We start from the raw sequence: 23,190 nt of genomic DNA, 5'->3' as shown, positions 1-23,190 counted from the left end.
ATGAGGTCTGAGTTCATGTTATTTTGCCATTACATTTGAAAATATTTTTCTTAGAGTCCATCCTATTTTTCCTACAAGGAAGTACTCTCCTATTTTTCTCCCTGTTTTGCTGGAATCATTTTAAACCCCACCCCTTTAGGAAATCTCTACCCAATTTAATTAATTCCCTTTTTTTATTTTCTAATTTCTCTAGTGCTTTGCTTGAACTATACTATCAAATTATTAGAAACTATTTTTTAGTATCCTGAATAGAGAAGTAAAACATTGAAATAACTTCACCTAATTAAAATTGCTTCTTAAAGGAAGATCTTTAGGATCAAGTGGGCTAGAAGGGGACTTTGTGGGCTAAGATATGTATTGTGAGCCTTTTGAGGACTTACTTCATGTTCAGACTTCTTAAAATGCTGTCTATCCAGGAGATGGTCTTTAAACCAGAAAAAGATAAAAAGGTACATTGAAAGGGGGGAGGCCAATGAGAAATTACTTAATGGGTACAATGTATATTATTTGGGTGATGGGAACCCTAAAACCCAGATTTCACCACTAAGAAATGTATGCATGTAACAATTGTACTTATACCCCTTAAATTTATAAAAGTCAAGGTAAATAGCTGTAAAGAGAAAAAAATTTAATAACTGGAGAACAAACCATTCTCCAGAGTGTTTTATTTAGATTATATAAAAACGTACAATATATTTTGTTTTTATTTTTCAGTACTTCAAGAAAAGGCTATAAACTATGTTATGGAATTGGGCAATAGGGAGAGGACACTACTTGAGGTAGATAAAATGATTGCAGAGAGGTCTGTTTGAAGTTTTGTGTTTTTTTCTTCATGTATTTCATGCAACTATAGAATAGTCTTACAATATAATCTGTGATTCCAGTGATGACATTTTTGTATGAATTATAATAAATGATATATTGAATTGTAATGAAACACTTAAAACAAGATTATGGCATTATTTAGATTACATATAATCTTAGCTATAATATTTTTGTGTTTATGACTCACAATCTTGAATTACTACAGATTACTATTTTTGATTTAAGGAGAAAGAGCAGAGATATAATTATTCTGAAGGAGATAGTATTCTCTGATAGAACCATAAAGATCTATTGTGGTATTAGGGTAGTCCCTGGGTTATTGTAAAGAGATTCGAAAGTATACTGAGTTAATAAGTTCTGATGTAGCCCTGTAGGATGACTTTAATTAACAATATTATGTAGTTTCAAATAGCTAGAAGGCAGCTATTGAATGTTTCAAACACAAAAAAAGATAAATGTTTAACACGATAGATATGATAATTATATACTATGTATATCACAACACCGCTATGTACCTCATAATTATGTATAATTATGGTGAATTTTAAAAATTTAAACATTTAAACTTTTAAAAAATGGCATCTCAGGCTTTTGGAGCAACTCTGCTCAACCAGGTCACTCAAGGGCTTAAGATTCCTCCATTGCGTTGCTCCTGTCTATACCTGGGCCATTGACACCTTCACATGCAGAAGTGTGCGCAAAAACGGACCTCCAAAAAAGGTATTTTTTAAAGCAAATAATGTAAGATGTGTAGGTATGACTTTCACTCACGTTCCATTGTCAAGGTCTTAGGCATATGGTACACCTTCAAGGGAAGATGTAAAACACTTAGCCTATAATTAGGTGATTTTGGGAAAAGGTGGCAAAAGATTTGGAAACAACTAGCATTCTACTAAAAGAGAGATTGTTCATTTGCCTTCTCTCTTTATAAAAAGCTATTCAATGGGAGGCCGAGGAAGGTGGATAACAAGGTCAGGAGATCGAGACCATCCTGGCTAACATGGTGAAACCCCGTCTCTACTAAAAATACAAAAAAATTAGCTGGGCGTGGTGGCGGGTGCCTGTAGTCCCAGCTACTCAGGAGGCTGAGGCAGGAGAATGGCAGGAACCCAGGAGGCAGAGCTTGCAGTGAGCCGAGATCATGCCACTGCACTCCAGCCTGGGCAACAGAGTGAGACTCTGTCTCAAAAAAAGAAAAAACTATTCAAGTTACAGTGTTTGAATATTGAATTTGACATTTCAGCATGCTTTTTTCCTGGCATTCCATTTTTAATATAAATACTCAGGGAAATTTGATATTTTTTAATTGCACATAATCCATTATAACTACAACAGATAACCAGAAAAGAAAATGGTTTATTGGAATCTACAGCCTCTACTTAGCTTTGGAATAAAAAATGAGTTGTTTTATATCAATTGGGCAAAATGAAGTTTTTATACAATGTGTTTTTAATTACTAATATTCTTTTAGCTTGAAGGTAACCTAAAAATCAATGTTAAGGGATATCCTATAACATTGTGTTCAATTATAAAATAATAGTTTATAATAAGTTACAGAGTTATATTGGAGAAACTAACAGGTAAATTAAATCATTCTAGATCATTAATATGTATATATTACATCACTGTAAAATCATAAAGTCCGGTATACAGTTGTAGTGTTGATTTCTCACTTTCAACATTTACATTGGTTTAATAGCAAACATTTTGGATGTTTAATCCAATAAAATCTGTAACCATAGAATCTCTACATGATCCCTGAAGGATAATGGTAGACAACAACAATAGATGGACTAAGTGTACTGTCCTCATTCACAAAATACAATATGATATAATAAGATATAATAAGTAGCTGGAAATATTAAAAACTAAATGGTTAAACTTAAGTTTAAAAGGAAGAAATGGCACTTAACCATGTCAGAATTATTCCCCCTCCTGTTATCTTCTCAGCTCCTTCAAGGTTCCCCCCAGGAACCGAATCCCACCAGTTAAGCCTCATTCAGGATATTAATTCTTCCTTTTTTTTTTTTGTATTCCTCTCCCTCTGACTTTTAATATGAATAGGTTCCCTATTTTCTTGAAGTGGGAGACTTTCACTGGATTTAAGCACCATTTTGTCAAGGACTTTGACTGCCTTGTTCACCACCATGTCCAAGCACTTGGAACCCAGTTGACTACTGCTCAATAAATATTGAATTGATGAGGTAATTTTATCAATCTCTTTCTCTTTTTAAATAAACATCCTCAAGAGTATATTCTATACCTTCTGCTTCCATTTGTTCGCCACCACCAATTCACTTTTGAAGGCCAATCTGATGTTCCTGCTCACCACTCAAAGGGAAATGTGTTCTTGGTCATCACCAGTCTTCATGAGTTCCAAAAGACTTTTCTCAGCTCTCATTTTTTTCAAACAATTTTGCTGCATTTGATACTGATTTTTCATTTTTTAGATTTTCTACCTCCATGCTTCAACTACCATTCCTAATAGGTCAGTTTCTGATCTTTTGTTCTTTTCTGTACTGTAAATAAGTCTCTTTTATGCAGTTGTCTGTCAAATCTTAATTTCTTATTCTAGTACAAGTTCATAAAGAATTGTGCATTTATATATATTTATTTAAAATGCTCTTTGTCTCTACCATGCAAATTTCTGCTTCATTAAGATTCAGATCAAACGATGAAAACATCAGTTTTCTCATGAAGCCCTTGCCTCACAGCTCTGTTCATTTTCAAATGTATTGCTCTTTTATCTTCAGCTCAAAACACATTCAGTTGTTTCATCTTTTTCCTACCATATTAACTATCTAAATATCAAATATATTATCCCACATGGTTGTAATTGTCTATTTACAATCTACTTTCTTAATACTCACCTTCCTTGAGTAAAGCAAGAAGTGCCTTCCTGAATTCTGATTCTTCAGAATCTGATTAGTTGTCTAGCACCGAGTAGGTACTCAATATTTATTGAACAGAATTTTGATTGGATGCTCAATTATCACTTGTCACCTCAAATCCAACATGTATGCAAAATGAGAATTAATATTTATGTCACACTACTTAATATCTCCCTATCTTTGTATTATTATCATCCTAGTGACCTAGAATCAAATAAATGGCATCATCTTCTATCCATTTCCTTTTGTTAATATTTATCTTTTTCAAATGAAATAATGGCATTCACAGCAACTTGAATGGAATTGGAGATCATTATTCTAAGTGAAGTAACTCAGGAATGAAAAACTAAACACTGTATGTTCTCACTCATAAGTGGGAGTTGAGCCATGAGGAAGCAAAAGCATAGGAATGATACAATGGACTCTGAGGATTCAGTGGAAAGGGTAGGAGGGAGGGTAAGGGATAAAAGACTACACAGGGATAAAAGTGTACACTGCTCAAGTGACTGGTGCACCAAAATCTCAGAAATCACCACTAAAGAACTTGTCCATGTAATAAAATACCACTGGTTTCCCAAAAGCCTATTGAAATAAAACAATTTAAATAAATAAAAATATGTATCATTTTCTAGTCATTCACACAAGTTGCATCCTAGTTTCAGGGTTTATCATCTCAAGCTTCAGCTACTGAAAAGTATCTAAGAGTGCCTCTTCCCTCTAAACTTTCCTCTTCCAAAGTGGGCTACAAAATGTTGTTAGAGCAATTTTTCTAAATCACACCTGTAATCCTGTCACCACATGCTCAAAAAGTAAAATCCTGCTAGTTTCTAGAGGTACAAAGTTCACTTCCCACCAAGCTTAGCTGATAGTCAAAGGAGAATGGCAAGTGGCACATGAAGACTATTTCCTAGAGCCCTGCTTGGTGATACACTTAAAAAAAATGCATAGTTGCTTACTTAAGGTAAATTGCCCGGCAAAAAGTAAGCATTCAAAAATATTTGCTGTATGGAAAGAGTTCACAGTATAAAAGGGAAGGTAAGTATCAGTTATTACAACGAATCAGAGGTTACTGACAGATGATTGGGAATGCTAATCTCTCACACCACGCAATAACTGTAGCTACAGTTCACTGTCAGCAGAGGAGGGACCAGTTAACATTTCCTCTTCAAAGAGGCAGAGTTAGAAAATGCTTCTTCACTGGTGTCTGAGCTGGATATTAAGCATATGTAGAACTTCACAACGCCTATGGAGTAAGAAAAGACAGTGGGAACAGCAACAGAGATGATGTGGAGGTTTGAAATATAAATCATATCATATCTGGAATGATTGACATAACTTGAGAGCAGTCACAGATAAGGCTAGAATTTAGTTTGGAGCAAGATTTTCAGCATCTGGAGTGTCTTGATAAAAAGTTCAGATTTTACTGATTTGGTAATGGGAAATCTTCAAGGAGTTGAAGCAAAGGCTTGCATGATCACATCCTCTGCTTCCTTTCCTATCCAAATATTTTTATTCAAATTTTACTTTCTCTAGGATGTAACCTGCCAAATACTACAGACTTTTCCTTATCTGGAAATTCATAGCAGTTTTTGTCAGTAATGCTCTTCAGATATATAATTATAAAAGATTTACATAGATTTTAGAGACACATGTCTTATTTTTCTTAGTAAATTTTTAAGTTTGTAATTCTTTAAATGGTTACCAAATTAGCTTATCATCTGTTTCTTCTTGAATAAATTATTTAGTAAATTAGTGGATAAATGGAAATATTGGCTTTTTTTACAAAAAAACATAACATTTGGATTATGAATCTATTATGGATATGAATCGCTTCCTCAGAAATATGTATGCTAACCAGCTTTCCTGCCAATCCTGGGCTTACGCACACACAGTCAATTCAACCCTGCCTTCTCTAGATTTCTCAAGTGATGAGAAAGAGTGAGGCAGAACTACCTCCATGACTCAGCCCACTCCCTACATGTCCTAATACAATCCTAACCAGTCAGGTTTGAGAGCACTCACATATATTCAGCCACCATCATTCCTACCTGACAGTCCTTGTTTTCCTCTCTGTCATATGGATGGCTAGAGTATTTCCTAGGGTAAGCGCAGGAATATAGAAACACTCAGCATTCTGTATAGAAAGAAAGGCTTCTTGGCCTCCTTTAAAGTGTAAATGTATTCATTCTGATTCTCAATTTTGATGATCACAGCTTCCATTATCAGAATAATTTAGGAATTTGATGTTTCAGTAAGAATTGAGAAAGAGTCTTTGCAGATAGATGTGTTGACTAATGTAATGGCAGAAATGTTTACAGATCTGGTTGGATCGGGGTATTGTCAAGACCTGCTTGCCACAGCTGCGGCTTCCTGACAAGCTTTTTCTTCCCAGCAGGCTTCCTGAAAGACCAGGCTAAACTCATGGCTACTTGGTACTTCCGCGGCTATAGCAAGAGATTTGGGCCAATGACACGCTATGTTGCAAGGCTTTCAAGATTGTTTGAACTATAATTTTTTCTCCCACCTTCTTTGCCTTACTCTGACCTGTGAATGTCCTTGTTCTTAATGACCTGTAAATGTCTTTGTTCTTATTTTTTTTAATCTCCCTCTTGCTCTCCTGTCTTCCTTGTTCACATCTGTCTCCGAGTCCTAATTTTTACCACTTAAAACCACCTTGATTCTGATCTGTAGTAACTACAAGTTACTTAACTATGTGAAATTAGAAGCTTACATACTTACAGGCACCAGGCTGGTGACAGAAGAAGAAATGGGACTTTATCAGTCAGCTATTGCTGTCAAAATACAACAGACTGGGTGGCTTAAACCACAGAAACTTATTTAGTCATAGTTCTGGAGGGTAGGAAGTTCAAGAGTAAGGTTCTGTGCAATTCAGTTTCTGGTGATGGCTGTTTCTGGCTGGCAGACAGATGCTTTCTCTCTGTGTCCTCATGTGGTCTTTCCTCTGAATGTGCGCTAAGAGAAACAGACCAAGCTCTCTGGTTTCTCTCCTTGTAAAGATGCTATTACTATTAGATCAGTGTCTCTTATGATTTCACTTAAGTTTAATTACTTCCTAAATACCATGTCTCCAAGTACAGTCATGCTGTAAGTTTTAACATATGAATTTTGAGGGGACCCAAGCATTATCAGTAATAGGACATGAGTGAGAACAGCAGAAAGCTGGAGAGTGAATGATTCAATTTATTTCGACTTGATGGTTGCCATTTGGGAATATGAACCAAGTATATATAATTAAAAAGGAGTTTTAAAAACTCTTTGCACCAACCAGCGCATATCTCTGGGCACATTTGGATCACAGCATGTCTTTTTTATGTTTTGGTACTCTGAGTTAATCCTTAAGTAACCTCAATTTCAAGTGCAGTGGTTCATTTCTAAATGCTAACCTTATTTTCGCCAATTCTCTTAACTTTATTGAGCTAGGCAATGGGGTTTCTATCTCACTGCTCAAATATTTTTACCTCCGTATTATAATATTATTACATGTCCAAATCAATGATTACCTACACTAAATAGAACGTAATTTCTGAGCTCTTTTATGTGTACCATTTCATTTAATTCACATCAGCTTTAATAATAGGCAGTACAGTGGCATTTTCTAGATGGGCAAGGACCTCTCCCAGAGTCACAGAGCTGGAAGTAGTAAAGCATCACATTGGAATCAGAGCTCTGAGTAAGCTCTTCTATTTCTGGTCCAGTGAGTGTACTATTATGCTAGCAGTTGTATCAGTTACTATTTTCCATAACAATTTATCTTTTAGTTAAATCTTAGATATTTATAATGGAGCTCTGTCTTTTAATTCTCATATTTTAAAAAAAATTTCTCAAAGGTTAACATCACTAGTCATAAGCCTAAGATTCCTAATGATATTTGTCACTGACCCTGGAAATGAGATGTTTACAGATGGAGTTCTCTCATCTGACAAGTCAAAGACATGACACATGAAAATTATGTCCCTTTCTTTTGTGCTATGAGAGCAATTTTTAGTGAGTCTTTCATTTATAATACACTGTATTAGGATGGTCTTTTAAAGTTCCTAGCCAATGGTAGTAAAGCATTAGTGGAGCACCTATTCTGTGCAAGAAACATGATAGGTACTTTATGTAATTGTTTTATCTTCATAATAACTTGGTGATTTAGGTATTGTTATTTTACCTATAAAAAAATAAAGACTGAGATGTTAAAAGATATACAATTTGCCAACCAAATGCTGTTCAGTACCTAGAGTTAGCCACACTCGAGGTTAAGTGCACAGTTCTCCAGATTACCAAGTCTGTCCACAAATCCGACCCCAACTATAAGTTCATCAGTTTCCCAAAACCACCCTCAGTTTTGATCATTTGCTAGAAAGACTCACAGAAATCACTTAAACCAATTATACTTACAGTCATGTTTATTGCAAGCAAAGGATACACATTAAGATGCATAGGGCAGAATCTGATACTGGCCTGGTTTTAAATGTGAAGCTTCTGTTGTCAAGGCTGACTCAAGAAGACTACCTGAGCCTTAGTATCTAGAGATTTATTGAGGTTTCATTACATAGGCATCATTGATTAAATCATTGTCCAGGTGGTTGAGCTCAATCTCCAGCCTTCCTCCCCTCTGCACAGGTTGGGCCGACATTGGCTGGCTCGAAGCCCAACCTCTAATTACACAGTTGGTTTTTCTGATGTGGCCAGCCCTCATCCTGAGTCATCTCATTAGCATAAATGATTTAGGAAAACACCATGAGTCATCTCGTTAGCATAGGCTATCAGATATGTCTCAGTGACCCACCATGAAAGACAATTTTATCACTTGGAAATGCCAAGGATTTAGAGGTTACCTCTCAGGAACTGAGCACAAAAGCCAGTCAAATTCTTTATTACACAGGTGTATTAGTCCATTTTCATACTGCTATGAGGAAATACCCGAGACTGAGTAATTTCTAAAGAAATAGGCTCAATGGACTCAGAATTCCACATGTATGGGGATGCCTCACAATCATGGCAGAAGGTAAAGAGTAAAGGCATTTCTTACATGGTGGCAGGCAAGAAAACATGTGCAGGGGAACTGCCCTTTATAAAGTCATCAGATCTCATGAGACTTATTCACTATCATGAGAACAGCATGGGAAAAACCCACCCCTATGATTCAATTACCTCCCATGACGTGTGGGGATTATGAGAGCTACAATTCAAGATGAGATTTGGGTGGGGACACAGCCATACCATATCGACAGGTAGTAAACATCAGAATCAGAATTTGATCAAAGGACTGTTGAGATCCAAATATTATTATGTGCATTTTCTACTCATTTGCTTAGCACAGTGTCTAACAAATAATAGGTGTCCAATGAGTCATAATTTAATGAATAAACCTAAACTTTTTTATTCTGCACAGATAGAGTAAAATTTCATGGTAATGGTTGATACATCTAATGACTGGGTAATTTTGTCATTTTATGAGTGAAGTAAGCTCTCAGAGTCATGTGCTAATTATAAAACCTTGTAAACCAGCTTTTATCCTGAAAACAGCTTGATATTGTTATACAGAATTACCAGGAAGTAAAGGAGGATTTGGAGATATAGAGGAAGAATAACCATTTATTTCCTTCAACAATAGGATCTTAGTTGGAAACAAGCTCTGTCACAAAAGAAAGATTAACAAGAGAGAAAGAAACAGAAGTTTATTAACATGTATTTTTCATATGTACATGGGAGACATCCAGAGAATTAAAAGTTCTCAAAGAAGTGGCTTCAAATGTTAGTTTATGTAACAACTTCAACAAAGAATAGTAAATTTTTAGAGAAGTGAAGACAAAGGAAAAGGACTTTGAGTATCTAGGAGCAGCAATTTGGAGGAAGGCAAATAAACGGCAGATAAAGCCTAGTTATAACAGTAAAGCTTGTTAATGCCAATTCTTCTGTCACCATGTCCAGACCAGTGAATGTATAAGACTGTCTTTGGTGACTAACCTTTGTTCTCCCTGGTGTGTATGGGAAAAAAAACAAAAAACAAAAAAACAAAACTTTTGTCTTTGTAAATCTGTATTCTGCTTTCAGAGCTTCCCAGAATCTGCTCTTGCTTAATTGTCTTCAGCTCAACAATCCTTCATATTTTGGGGTAGCATAGTCTGCCCACAGGGATATAATGCTTGTAACTTAGGTGATTACAGATGAGACTTAATATAAATTGGTTTGAAGCTATTCCTTGGTGTAGGAATGTCATTTCTCAGGAGACATTATTTTTCTGAGAAATGTTTGAGTATAATCAGATGAGATTTTCTTTTAAACACAATATAAGTTCCACCATGTGTTTCAAAAGGTTTGTACAACAAAGTAAGATAAAAGCCACTTTAAAAATACATTATGAGGCTGGGCGCGGTTGCTTGCGCCTGTAATCCCAGCACTTTGGGAGGCCAAGGCAGGCAGATCACAAGATCAGGAGTTTGAGACCAGCCTGGCCAACATGGCGAAACCTCATCTTTACTAAAAATACAAAAATTAGCTGGGCATGGTAGCGCATGTCTGTAATCCCAGCCACTCGAGAGGCCGAGGTGGGAGAATTTCTCGAACCCAGGAGGCGGAGGTTGCAGTGAGCTGAGATCATGCCACTGCACTCCAGCCTGGGCAATAGAGCAAGACTCTGTTATAGAAAAAAAAAAAAAAAAATATATATATATATATATATAAATATATATATATATATAAATATATATATAAAAATATATATATATATAAATATATATATATATTCGTTTGTGTGTATGTGCACACACATTGTACAATGGGGAAATGTAGATGAGAAGATAATTTTAGGCAAGAGAAATCAGCATTTTTTTTTGAATTGCCAATTTTAAATATACCTTAAAGATCTCTGTATTTTGCTTAAAATAAGGGTCTGATCAAAGTGAATTATAAATAATGTCCAAAGTTTAGTCAAAAGCAGATAGTGAGGAAGCATGTTTTTCTTTTATCCTTTTTCTGCTATGTCTACTGTTGCTTTAAATTTTCTGAATATTATACCATCAAAATGAAATTAACGGAAACAGCCTACCCCGTAATTCAAAATGGATGGCTTAAAGTAATCTCTGTGAAAGGTGAGAGAAGGGAGGTCATTTTAGTGTTATATATTCCTGGAAATTTTTTCCTACTACGTAATCACTAATATGTACAATTAAAGAGACAATTATCTCTTTGGGTGTATTCCCATGCTTCTGAAAGCTACAACTTTTTTCTTATTGAAATTATTTTATTTATGACTTTGTGTTTTAGAATATATCTAAATGTAAAGCTATACTACTGCTAGTTGATTTGCCCTACAACAAAGAATTAAAGTTTGAAATATTATAGTTACTATGCCATATCCCTGATAAATTTTACCTAATTGTACATTAAACCAGTTGTGCCTTTACAGACACAAAATGTAGTAACAGTATATTATTAGATGGGAGTAAATTTATGATGACAAAAACGTCTTAATCATCTAAAATCTCATGTAAAGGCAGAGTTCAAAACACCATATTCCTATGTACAGCAACAGTAGCTTTGGGGCCCTGAAAATGCTAATTAATAAGACACATAATATGGCAAATTCTCATCATTTTAACCAAGATGAATCCATATTCCTTTAATGATCAGTTTATAAATCTGAGAACAGAGAGGCTTTGTGCATACATATTCTGGTCAATCCAGTATCCAGTCTTCCAGCATTTTGTTGAAATGCAGGAGCCTTAAAAACGGTGTGTAACTCTCTCAGGGGAGATTTAAGGAGGGTAAAGGGGTGGAGACAAAAAAGTAAAATTACTAAGGGCTTTCTGAGCTTAGATGGAGGTGAGAAACTGCTTCAGGCATTAAATTTAATCATTCAGTAAGTCTTCCTCTTTCTTTCAGGTTAACTGTTATCAGAGCTTAATGTCCACATCTGTAAGCAGATGACCTCTGGGTGTGCTTCTCTGTCAATCTTCTTATGCCCTAGAAATACAAATCAGTTTAGTGCTGGACTTCTAAAATGGCCTACTGGTTGGTGTCTTTCAACACACATACCTTCCACTTTCCCACTGAAATGGCTTGATAACTAGGCCCATACCAAAATCTTTAGTGTCATTTCATTCTATAAGAAATTGCTTTTAGAAAAATCCATGTCTCTCAATGTGGAATTTATTAATAATATGCAAAAAATACCTAGTCATAAAATATCATTTTAATAATTCCCAAAATTATTAATTTATGCATCCTATGGTAATGATTCAGATGACTGCTACCACAGTCATAATCAAGTACTTATTGCATTGTGCTAGACATTTCAGGGTACTTAGAAAGATCTATTCCCTGACTAGTAGAAGTTTGCTAGATTTATTTTGCTAATATCTATTGGTCTTCACTCTAAATGCAAATATATAAAGGTAAATTCTCACTAGGATTGATATGTAATTTAGTGTAGGCAAAAGCTTGGACAAATTTTGGAGAGAGGTGTGTTTTGGCAACTGGGAACATGGAACTGGTAGAATTGTTTTAATAGTTTGCAATTAAGAGGCATTAACTGTGGCCCAAACATGTTCATCAGAGTTCAGCTCATCTTTGTTTACTTTGATTTTCACAAGAGGTAAAAGATTTTTATCTCAATCTTATAAGTAGGTATAGTGTCCATTACATTTGTCAGAATCAGTTGAAAGTGAATGGAGCAATTTTGATTCTATACAGTTGAATGTATCAAAATGCATGCATTGGAATGCTACAATGACCAATGGCATAACATAAATATGGAGCAAAGAGAAAGGAAACAGCTTGATAGTTTTTACTGCAATATTGAAAGTTTATTTTATATAAAACATTCAGAGTAGTGTAGGTTAGTATTGACAAAATCCATGCAAACAAAAACAAAAGCAGTAAATCATGTTTAGATAATCATAAAATAGAATGACACTTTAGAATTTGCTATTATTATTGCAGTTTTTAACTGTCATCTTACCAGTAGGAGTAATGAGAGTGATGAATATTGCTATTGAGACAAGATACAATTTTTGTTATGTTAAATGCATATTCTACATGTTCATCAGACCATATTAAGTCTGTTCCCTGGTGTTTCTGCTGTAGTGCTTTTTTTTCCCCCCATTATTTTTCTGTTGCTAAGAAAACACTTTCTGTAACTATGGTCTCTTTATGACCACTGGCTGTCAGTGCTGATTATAATTTAAATAGCACAGGCAAAGGAAATTTAAATTTGAACCAGCAAATAGCTGTCATCAACACATTACTAAAACAAAGTCATTTGGAGGACCTAATGAAGTATATTAGCATTCAGACTCAGCAGGCTAAAAATGAAAATAGGCTGAATTTAAAATAACATTGTTTTTTAGTAAATCATGATAAATATACTTCTAAATAAGATAATTAGGCTGTGATCAATGAAAGAGAGTTATTCCTGGCATGGAATACATTAAGGTGTGAAAACAGATTTAAATGGAAATACTCAAAAAATGTGAATTAATTCTTTTAAGTTTCATCAAACAAAGCTCAGCTCCCTTACCTGTTAAAAACCAAAACAGAAACAAAAACAACCAAAAAAGCCCAACTACTGATTTTGTCAACAATGAGGATGTTTTCAATCTATCAGTAAGAATGCCTTTTCATAGGTAGTCTAGTGGGAGTGATAAATTTGTATTTATCATCCCCAATCTCGACTGATTTCTTCATGTTCAGGAACACTGGTTATGGACACTGTGTATGAACATTGAAGATCATTAATAGTTTTAAGTATACAGGGTGCATAAAAGTGGCATTAACACTTGTCAGGGAGGAGGGAAGAGATTCATCAAGAAGCAGCTATCTAACCTGTGTCTTCAAGATTGAGTAGGAGTTCTTCAGTAGCATATTAGATAACCTAAGGTAGGAAAAGCATGTTATAGCAGTAGGAAATAATAAAGAGCATGGTATGTTTGGAGAAAGGTGACTATAACTTATTGGGGGAACCGCCCCCAATATTTCAATGTAGTTTCTTTCTATTTTCCATAAGTGTCTGCCAGCTGAGAAATAGAGACACTACAAAGAGATAAATTTTACAGCTGGGTCGTCAGGGGTGACATCACATATCGGAAGGTCTGTGATGCCCACCTGAGTCTCAGACCAGCAAGTTTTTATTAAGGGTTTCAAAAGGGGAGGGGGTGTAAGAACAGGGAGTAGGTACAAAGATCACATGTTTCAAAGGGCAAAAAGCAGAACTTCTAATAAGGGTCTAACAAAGATCACGTGCTTCTGAGGGAACAGGACAAAAGGAAAAAGCAGAACCACTGATAGGGGTCCAACAAAGATCACAGGGCAAAGGGCAAAAACAGAACCACTAAAGGTCTATGTTCAGCGGTGCATGTATTGTCTTGATAAACATTTTAAACAACAGAAAACAGGATTCGAGAGCAGAGAACTGGTCTGAGCACAAATTTACCAGGGTGGAGTTTTCCCAACCCTAGTAAGCCTGAGGGTACTGCAGGAGACCAGGGCGTATCTCAGTCCTTATCTCAACTGCACAAGACAGACATTCCCAGAGCGGCTGTTTATAGACCTCCCCCAAGGAATGCATTCCTTTCCCAGGGTATTAATGTTAATATTCCTTGCTAGGAAAAGAATTTAGTGATATCTTTCCTACTTGCACGTCCATTTATAGGCTCTTTGCAAGAAGAAAAATACGGCTCTTTTTGCCCAACCCTGCAGGCAGTCCGACCTTATGGTTGTCTTCCCTCGTTCCATAAAAGTCGCCATTATTCTGTTCTTTTTCAAGGTGCACTGATTTCATATTGTTCAAACACACATATTTTACAATTTGTACAGTTAACAAAATTATCACAGTGGTCCTGAGGTGACCTACATCTTCAGTTTATGAATATAACAGGATTAAGGGATTAAAGACAGGCATAAGAAATTATAAAAGTATTATTTGGGAACTGATAAATGCCCATGAAATCTTCACAATTTATGTTCCTCTGCCATGGCTCCAGCCAGTCCCTCCAGTCGGGGTCTCTGACTTCCCGCAACAACAACTGAGGGTCTGTGGTGGCTATTCATAGTGTTTTGGGACTGGGAAGGTAAAACAGACCTATGGTTTATACTTGCTCATCTAGCAATGGGAAGGTAAGAAGATCTTTTGACCAAATTATATATACAAGTTGTTATATATATTTAAAATTTTTCTGTTATAACTTTAACATTTTATTATGATACATATATAAATAATTTCTAAGTGGCAATGCTTCTGTAGAGCTTGTAGCAATAAGCAAAAGCTCTTCTTTGTTCCATTGCTCTCTACTCTTCCTCCCCTCCCCTCCTCTATTCCCTGACGGTAATTGCATTTGACTCATGTTTTTTCTCAAGTGCCCTGTAAATTCCTAACTCATGTGTTTATGTTAATTTTTAAAAATTAGTTGTATATGTTAACTTTTGAATTTTATTACAAAAGGTAGAAGTTTAGTATTTAGAACCATATCCTTCTTACACCTTCTGCCAATTACCATTTCTCAATATAGATATTTGTAGTTGGTTATTGATTAAACATCTATATTATTGTTTACATTCACATGTAATGTCAATATAATTATTATATAATTATGTAATAAGTATATATGTATAATTATATATTATTAACATTATTACGCCTATATAAATATGATTAAAAGCTGAGCTATATAATGATTATTTTTCTATTCTTGTACAAATTTTTATTTTTCCTTAATTCTATGGGAATCAATTTTGATTTTTTACTTGCTTGTTTTCTTTATATCTATCACTAAGTCATCTCAAACACTCAAAAATATAAATCATCTCCTTCCTGCCTTTTTTTCTTCTTTTTTTGGTGAATCTCACATCTCTCCTAGAACCCTTTAACCTCTTGCCAATCTTGAATGTTCTTTTCTTAATTTCTTTGAGGAAATCATTTCTACTATGAATTACATACTGTGCTAAATTTTGCAAATAAAAAGATGAACAAGGTAAGTATGGACTCTGACTTCAGGGAGCTAATAGTCCAGTAAAGAAGTGATAAGAATAAAAAACAATAAATAATAATTTAAAATGACAAAAGGTCAAGTGCCATAAACAAAACACACGGGAACAGACAAAAAACAATAAGAGAGATGGGGAGTGAAGATTTATTTTATATGAAGTGGCCCAGCAGGCTCTCTCTGAAGATTTTTATCACCATTTATTTTTCACGTATGAGAGAAATAAAGTTCTGATCACATGGGTTGTATGGTGAGAAATGAAACCAACATACTAGGACTGGGTATACTTTTCTGTCCCTGTGTTAAATAATACCAGGAACATATTTTCCTATCTCTATTTTAACAGCGTTTACACCAAGCAAAAGTAACTTCAATGCCTCCTCCAGGAGATACCTCCTCCTGGAAGAAAGGACTGTGAACTAGGCATTGTCCTTATAAAGATGACAACTTTTTTTTCCCCCGAGACAGGGCCTCACTCTGTTGCCAAGGCTGGAGGGCAGTAGCGCAATCATGGCTCACTGCAGCCTCAACCTTCCAGACAGGTGCATGCCACCATGCCTAGCAAATTTTTCTATTTTTTTTTATAGATAAAGGGTTTCACCATGTTGTCCAGGCTGGTCTCAAACTCCTGAGCTCAAGCAACTCACCACCTCAGCCTTCCAAAATGCGGGGATTACAGGTGTGTATTAGTCCATTTTCATGCTGCTGATAAAGACAATCGAGAGTGGGTAATTTATAAAGAGAAAGATGTTTAATGGACTCACAGTTCCACGTGGCTAGGGAGACCTCACAATCATGGTTGAAGGTGAAAGGTATTTCTTACATGGTAGCAGGCAAGAGGGAGAATGAGAGCCAAGAGAAAAGGGAAACCCCCTTATAAAATCATCAGATCTCATAGGACTTATTCACTACCATGAGAACAGTATGGGGGAAAGCACTCCCATGATTCAATTATCTCCCATTGGGTCCCTCCCACAACACATGGGAATTACGGGAGCTACAATAAGATGAAATTTGGGTGGGGACACAGCCAAAACATATCAAGGTGCCAGACTCTGTGTCCAGCCAAGATGAAAACTTTCTTATTAGGACTTGCTTCAAAACCCCTTGCCTTCTCTGCCTACCAATTCAAAGCTGTTAAATCATAAACTCTACCCAAACTCAACCAGTTGTCACCTCATAAGGCTCACTCAGGTTAAGGTCCTAATTTATCATATTAATGTTACAGTAGGTAGGTAGTCAGACAACAGCAGGGCAGGAGAGGGCTCCCTCACAACTAGGAATGTCAGGCCACCATCAGGTATGGTCAGGCAGTTGTTAAATTGTTTCTCTAAAATAATCATTTGTCATAGTCAGTACCAGGGAAAGGCAATCTCCCAACAGATAGAAAAAACCTGGAACTGGTGATCAGCAGCTTCCCAATAAGATCTCAGAAGTTGGGCAAGTGGGCTCAAGCATGCACATTAGAGACAGACAAAATGGTGGCGTTTTACTGGTATATGACTTTCTAGGGACATTTGACAGCTAAGGGAAGAACATCTCAAGGGAGCGTGTGCACAGCTCCAGTAAACACACTGTGCAGCTCACCTCCCAAGGGCTTCCAGGCCACTGTGCATGTGGACAGCCCACCCCAAAGGAAAGAATCTGGGGAAAAAGGATGTGAGACCCCAGAAGCATGCTAATGTATAAAACTCCAAGTCAAAGATCAAACAGGGCACTTGATGTCTCAAGTTGCCTGATTAGCCCTCTCCCAAGTGTACTTTGCTTTCTTTCATTCCTGCTCTAAAGCTTCTTAATAAACTTTCAGTCCTGCTCCAAAACTTGCCTCAGTCTCTCCTGCCTTATGCCCCTTCTGACAAAATCTTTCTTTCAAAGAGGCAAGAAATGAGGTTGCTGCAGACTCATACAGATTTACAGCTGGTAACATTAAGACACTTCTAAAGGGCTGTCAAGGTGGCACTCCCTCATGCTGAAATAAGTCTAAAATCCTTAGTTTTGCTGGCAGAACTTTGGAGAGTCAACAGATGACAATGACATGCCAATAATCACAAAAATAGTAGTAGACAGCCCAATCTCTACCCCAGAAGTATGAATTGATAAAGTCTTTATATCTACTACTATACTCAGCCTCAACCTGAGGTGCAACATTTGCCTTTTGCTACCCTCTTGTATCATACATTTCTCTCACCTCTAAGACAGCAGTGCTCCTCTAAAATCAACCTCCTGCTTCAGCTCTTGATTCCACCTTTTCCCAATTCCCGAGGAGACTTTTCTTTGATTTTAGCACCTCAATTACTTAATTGGAACTATTTTTAAGTAAAAAAAATGCATTTTAAAAGCATAAATCCTCTTATCAAAAACTGCATATAGTAAAATCTCATAAGATTAAATTCAAATTTTGTAGCTTGGTAATTGTGTAATTGTCACTTCTATAACTTCTTAGAAATTGACCTATTCTGTGGCTTTGTCATACTCAAATGTCTTTTTGGGACTCCTCAGTAAACACAGACTGGTAAAACTGGTTGAGTGAAAGGAATGAGCGAGAATTGTGGATAACTGCAGCGTGATATTCTATCTAAAAGTGGACAACCTCTACTTAGCTCCAATTGATTTTTGCCATGTGAGAATGGGGGCAGATCTTACTTGGTAAAGTCTCCATTTTAAGAATTTTAATCATTAATTTTTTTAATGTGGACAACTTATAATAGAACATATTTGAAAAGCACTCTGCTTGCCAAACAATACTCAATGGTAGAATCTAGCCATGAATTGCATCTTCCCCTGTTCAATTCAAGTAGATTTATTATCTTTTCTACAGGCAACTTTTTTTTAAAGACTGTCTTGCTCTGTTGCCCAGGCTGGAGGGCAGTGGTGCAGTCTTGGCTCACTGCAACCTCCACCTCCCTGGTTCGAGCGATTCTCCTGCCTCAGACGTTCAAGTAATTGGGATTATGGGCATCCACCACCAGGCCCAGCTAATTTTTGTATTTTTAGTAGAGACCAGATTTCACCATGTTGGCCAGGCCGGTCTCAAACTCCTGACCTCAAGTGATCCTCCCAGCTTGGCCTCCGAAAGTGCTGGGATTACAGGCATGAGCTGCAAGCCACTGTGCCTGTTCTGGCAACTTTTCATTTTTGATTTTTTAGTCTTTGTCATGATGCTTACTTAAGTTCTTCTCTTTGCTCTCTACCTTATTCAAACACACTGTTCTTCAAACTTGATGTCAATCTTACCTCTTCTATTGTTTCTGTATCAATATCAGCCTCTTCTGAGATAATATACAATTATCTGAGGACCTAGTCTGTGACTTTATAATATACTAATTTTAATTTTTTGTTAGTTCTGCCAATACTTTTTTTTTTATCAAAGATGAAACTTTTATGAAAAAAAGAAAGTTGAGATTTTAATCCAACCCCTCACTATGGAAAGATTTGGAAAAGTTAAATAAATCCCCTAACATAATATCGCTAGTTGACTATTGATTCTACAGATTTTTTTTAAATTGCCTTGAGTGTAGTAGGTATTGAATACATACATGCTGATTTATTTTTTAAATGTCTGTCATTTTAACACTTTCCTTGGCTTTTGTAATAATTTCTTAACATTTAAACAGAAAATTCTGAATTCAGCAATAACATTCATGTTTTATAGGGTATAATGTATAAACTGTAATCTCTCTCCAAAAAAATGTTTTTCTCAAAATAAACCTTCCCAAACTCAAAACAATGGTATGTGTTTGTATTTCTTGTTAAGCTGAAGAAAACGAGTGTGCAAGTTGCTTTTGTTTATGAAGTGCGGCTGTGCCTCTGTTTAATTTTAGAGGCAGTTTAAACTGGTAACCATTCTTTCCTCAGAATTTTAAGGTTGCTTACCTATTAAAAATGTTAGTATTCATTTTTTTCCCAGGTGAATATTTGATAGTGGAAGATTTTTTTAATTACAAAATATTTTGAATTTTTAGGAAACTATTAAAATGATGTAGCCGATATCCAAATAAATACCACCCAGAGGCAGGGTGCGGTGGCTCACGCCTATAATCCCAGCACTTTGGGAGGCCAAGGCAGGTGGATCAACTGAGGTCAGGAGTTTGAGACCAGCCTAGCCAGCATGGAGAAACCTTGTCTCTACTAAAATACAAAAATTAGCCAGGTAGGGTGGCAGGCATCTGTAATCCCCGCTACTTGGGGGTGGGGGTGGGGTGGAAGGCTGAGGCAGGAGAATTGCTTAAACCTGGGAGGCGGAGGTTGTAGTGAGTCAAGATCATGCCACTGCACTCCAGCCTGGGCAACAGAGTGAGACTCCATCTCAAATAAATAAATAAATAAATCCCAGATATTACATAAATTAAGAATTTGCAATATTTTCTCCAATCTGGAAAATTTAAGTGCACATTGTCATTCTAACCAATACTATCCTCCTGAAACATGTAATATGATTAACATATAAATATTGACCATAATGTTTAGACATAAAAGATTGGGCCTGAAGAAGTTATTAGACTACAGGCAGGCACAGTATTAAAGGATTCTCCATCTTTTAAAATCAGAATGTAATTTTTCAAAGTATTAAATACATAGTCCTCAGTTTGTAGTATATTATCATCATTTTTTTTCCTAGACTTTTATTTAGTCTATGTGATATGATTTGGCTCTGTGTCCCCACCCAAATCTCATGTTGAATTGTAATTCCCGATGTTGGGGGAGGTACCTGATGGGAGGTGACTGGATCATGGGGGTGGATTTCTCCCATGCTGTTCTTGTGATAGTGAGTTCTCATTAGATCTATTGGTTTAAAAGTGTATGGTGCTTCCTCCCTTGCTCTCTGACATGTGATGACATGCTCACTTCCCCTTTGCCTTCCACCATGACTGTAAGTTTCCTAAGGCCTCCAGGCCATGCTTCCTGTACAGCCTGTGGAACTGTGATTCGATTAAACCTCTTTTCTTCATAAATTACCCAGTATCAGGTAGTTCTTTATAATAGTGCAAGAATGGACTAATACACTATGTATTTCCTTGTATCTCCATATCCTACTCCCATTTCTCTTCTTCTATAGGTAACAATGGCTGAATAAAGATGACTATAAATACTTTGATATCTGTCTTATCAAAAAATGAGGTCTGCTTCCCCTCACTCTGAATCTGAGTTCACCTATGACCAACTATGTGATTCTAATTATGATTGAAGTGATGCAACATAAACTTCAGGACTAGACTTTAAGAGTATTGACAGTTTCTATTTTGTTCTCCTAATTTGATTACCTTTATGGAGAAACCATATAGACAGGCCCTGAAGATACAATGGAGGAGAGGATTCCAGCTAAGCAAAGCCTTCTAGTGTCTCTGCCAAAGTGTCAAACATGTGATTGGAGAGGTCTTAAACATGACAGGCCAATTCAACTACCACTATAACACATCAGATGACCTCTATAGATACCAAGTAAGTGAGATATCACCTATTCCAGTCATCCGTGAATTCTTGGCTCATGGATCTGTGAGCAAAATGAATGATTGTTGTTTATCACCAAGTTCTGGAGTCATTTGTTACTCATCAAAAGATAATGGGAACAATAGCCATTCTATTGTGTTTAATTTGTGTCTTTTTAAAATACGTGTTCTTAAAGAATGTGTGTGTTTTGTGTATAGGTATTTTGATTTATTTAAATGATAGTACAAAAAAACCTCCTGTTTTTAACTAAACACCATGTTTTTGAGATCCATTTATGTCACAAGGCATGTATCTATTTATTGCTTCCATTTGTTGTGTAGCCTCATGTGTTCATCTACTACACTTATTTTTATTTATTTATTTATTTAATTGAGTTTTTTGAGATGGAGTCTCTCTCTGTTGCCCAGGCTGGGGTGCAGGTATGCAATCTCAGCTCACTGCAAGCTCTGCCTCCTGGGTTCACGCCGTTCTCCTGCCTCAGCCTCCCAAGTAGCTGGGACTACAGGCACCCACCACCACGCCCAGCTAATTTTTTGTATTTTTAATAGAGACAGGGTTTCACCATGTTAGCCAGGAAGGTCTCGATCTCCTGAACTCATGATCTGCCCATCTCGGCCTCCCAACGTGCTGGGATTACAGGCATGAGCCACTGTGCCTGGCCATCTACTACACATTTTACCTACTAATTTCTCACAGTGATGGATACCCAGGTTGCCTCCAAATCCACATTGCTACACAAAATGCTTTGATAAATATCCTGGAAAATTCCCTTTAACTATTTGTATGATAATTTCCTTGGGTTTATAGAAGCAGAATAACTCTATCATAGGTTATGCCTATACCTTATTTGCCTAAGTAATGACATATCTCTCCAGTGCAGATGTACCAGTCTACCCTTCCACTAGCAATGCAAAGCATTCTTAAATCACCACATCTCTCCAATAACTGAAATTATTCAGATTTCTCATTTTTCTATATTATAGTTCAAAATAAAATCTAGTTTTAAATGCATTTTTCTGACAATTAATTTTGAACTGTAGTTTTTGTGCATGTTGGCCTTTTGGGTTTCCTTGATTATAACCTACCTGTTCATAGTTGTTGCCACTTATCAATTAGGATTGCTGTCTTCTTCTTGTTATTTTTAGAAGTTTCTTATATATTACAGAGATTACTCACTTGCTGTTCAAGATATTACAAATGTCTTGACCCATTAATTAGTCTATTCATTTTTTCTCATGGTATCTTTGCTTGAACAGATATCCATACTTTAGTTTAATTAAATTGTTTAACTTTTTCCCGTATACTTAAAAAAAATGCTGTTAGCTCTATTTTTTCCATTTATATTGAGGTATAATTGAAAAATAAAAATTGTACACATTTAAGATGTACAACATAATGTTTTTATATATGTATACATTGTGAGATTAAAAGCCAATTAGCATATCCATCACCTCACATTACCTTTTTTGTGATGAGAACATTGAAGATCTACTCTCGGCAAATTCCAAACATCCAGTGCAGTATTATTAACTATAGTCACCATGTTATACATTAGATCTCCAGAACTTATTTATCCTGCCTAACTGAAACTTTAACACTTTGACCAATGTCTCCCTATTTCTCTTACTACCCAGCCTCTGGCAAGTATCATTCTACTCTCTGTTTCTAGGAGTTCAAATTTTAGATTCTACAGGTAAATAAGATCGTACAGAATTTGTCTTTCTGTGCTGGATTATTTCACTTAGTAGAATGTCATCCAGTTTCATCCATGTTGCTTCAAGTGACAGGATTACCTTCTTTTTAAAGGCTAAATAAAATTCCATTGTTAAGTATACACTACATTTTCTTTATCCATTCATTTGTCCATATATATTTATTTATCTTGGCTATATTTATATATCTTGGCTATCATGAATAATGCTGCAATGAATATGGGAGTACAAATACATCTTTAAGATGCTGATTTCATTTCCTTTTGATATATAGACAGAAGTGGAATGGCTGGACCACATTGTGGTCCTATTTTTAATTTTTTG

The sequence above is a fragment of the Nomascus leucogenys genome, chromosome 7b, assembly GCF_006542625.1.
Source record: "Nomascus leucogenys isolate Asia chromosome 7b, Asia_NLE_v1, whole genome shotgun sequence".
NCBI lineage: Eukaryota > Metazoa > Chordata > Mammalia > Primates > Hylobatidae > Nomascus > Nomascus leucogenys.
The sequence above is the reverse complement of the archived record's forward strand: the minus strand, read 5'-3'. Positions refer to the sequence as shown.